General features: G+C 41.4%; 1 pseudogene; it reads right to left on the minus strand.

Moving 5' to 3' along the window:
* Window positions 1-1,049: 1,049 nt before the first annotated feature.
* On the minus strand, window positions 1,050-1,731 carry LOC113898832 (annotated as a pseudogene).
* Between the last annotated feature and the right edge of the window lie 666 nt (window positions 1,732-2,397).

The following is a 2,397-nucleotide window of genomic DNA, read 5'->3' on the forward strand; positions in this document are numbered from 1 at the left end:
AAATGTACAAGTAACCAATATACATCAGTCACAACATAATCCTGGATCATCCCCACAATAAAACCAGATGCTCCTTGATTTTTAAACCCATCATCAGAGACCAAAAGAAAGTCGTTTCGTTCTACACAAAACAAAATTCACATGTGCCAAAAAAGAAAGACCCAAGAAAAACAAAAACCCTAGTACTGACAGTGATATTCAGTACCCTAATTAAACAGTGGCCAAAATGCCACTGATCAAAAATAAAATAGTGGCTGTATGTCACTGCAAAGAAATCCAAGAGGCTTTAACCCTTTGGCATCAGAAATCCAGATTTTTCCAGTTACATGAATGCATACCTCCTACATGCCAAGAGTAGAAAAGGTGGATGCGCCATCATAGAAAGAAAAAGAGCTACCATTTGCTAAAACTCCCAAGAGAAATGGCTTTAATAGACTTCTTACAAGGTTAGGCAGAAACCAAAAAATGGTTATTAGCTGCTTGTGTCAACAATTTTAAGTGGAGGTGACTGACTTCTAAGGTTCAAAGTGAAACTTTGGAGGAGTGGGTAAAGGTTGTTGGTTTAAGTCATATCTTTAAAGCAAAAATAAGATAGACAAAGTATAAAAGTACCAACCTGGTCACATACTCTAGTTACAGAGCTCTACCATCAAGCTGGATAGAAAGTGTCAAGATTCAGATTGTTGTTTCTCAACAAAATGAATCTTTCTAGTGACCTGAACTGCAGGATAAGGGATCCCAAGAAGAGAGTCATTTTAGTAAAGTACTATCCTGAACAAACTGTATTTTATAATGAAAATAAAAGGAAAGAAACCTAAGGACTCTACACCTATATCTGGCTTACAGTGTTTGAGCTTTGGGAGGGCCTGTATAATGGAGGCAGAATTCAAATATGAATTTATGCCAATCAAATGTCAAATTTTCACTATAGCTTTCCTAAAAAAGTGTTTTCCCCCAATATCTATTAATCACAAAGAAACAAGCTGTGAAGATACAGTTCAGAAAATAAAAACATAGAAACTAATGACATTATTATGACCAAGATGTTTGGTAAACAGTGAATTATGAATTTGGGATTATGGGGAAAAGGCTTTTAAACAACCCTCCGGACTTCGAAGAATCTCTTCAGGTAGTAGATTTGTCCCAGTGTCATGGCAACTAGAACAAGAGCTTCAAAGAAGGACCAAAGGACCACTCTGCTGTTTGTGTTGTCATTGATTGCTCTGTGTATTCTCTCTTGAACTTCCATGTATTCCTGTTCATGCTTCACAGCTGTCATCACCACTGTGAGCTCATTAATCATTTCTTCTAGCTTGTTCTGGTGAGCTTCTGTTTCCATGTCTTGTCCTTTGGGGACTTCCCCAATATCAATGGTGAACATCACTATCTTTGGAGTCATGGTATACATCCTGTTGCTAAAACAAAACTTATATGTTCCATCCATGTGAGCAGCAAATGTGTATTTCCCACTGGACTCCCGGTCTCCTTTATAAATTCCTTTATTATCAGGTCCTGTAATCTCCATGTTGATGTCCAGGAAGCCGTCCTCGGCCACCTCGAAGATGAGGCCCATCTTGGTGCCCAAGGTGACCCACTCGAAGAAGCACTCCTCTGCATGTGCGTCAATGCTGATGAAGTAGCCCAAGGCCGTGGCCAGGAGGGTGGCCAGGAGCACCAGCAGCTCAGCAAGCGTCACCATGGTGGGGCTGGGGCCGAAGCCAGGACCGGGACTGCAGCCTCCAGAGCCGCCGTTGTCACTGCCGCCACCGCTGCCTTCTCTCTCTGCTTTTAATATGCTGTCTAGGTTGGTCATAACTTTTCTGCCAAGCAGTAAGCGTCTTTTAATTTCGTGGCTGCAATCACCATCTGCAGTGATTTTGGAGCCCCCCAAAATAAAGTCAGCCACTGTTTCCACTGTTTCCCCATCTATTTGCCATGAAGTGATGAGACTGGATGCCATGATCTCAGTTTTCTGAATGTTGAGCTTTAAGCCAACTTTTTCTCTCTCCTCTTTCACTTTCATCACAAGCTCTTTAGTTCTTCTTCACTTTCTGTCATAAGGGTGGTGTCATCTGCTTATCTGTGGTTATTGGTATTTCTCCCAGCAATCTGGATTCCAGCTTGTGCTTCATCCAGCCCAGTGTTTCTCATGATGTACTCTGCATATAAGTTAAATAAGCAGGGTGAAAATATACAGCCTTGACGTACTCCTTTTCCTGTTTGGAACCAGTCTGTTATTCCATGTCCAGTTCTAACTGTTGCTTCCTGACCTGCATACAGGTTTCTCAAGAGGCAGGTCAGGTGGTCTGGTATTGCCATCTCTTTCAGAATTTTCCACAGTTTATTGTGATCCACACAGTCAAAGGCTTTGGCATAGTCAATCCCTTATGATTATAC

This window comes from Bos indicus x Bos taurus, chromosome 1, assembly GCF_003369695.1.
Source record: "Bos indicus x Bos taurus breed Angus x Brahman F1 hybrid chromosome 1, Bos_hybrid_MaternalHap_v2.0, whole genome shotgun sequence".
Lineage (NCBI taxonomy): Eukaryota > Metazoa > Chordata > Mammalia > Artiodactyla > Bovidae > Bos > Bos indicus x Bos taurus.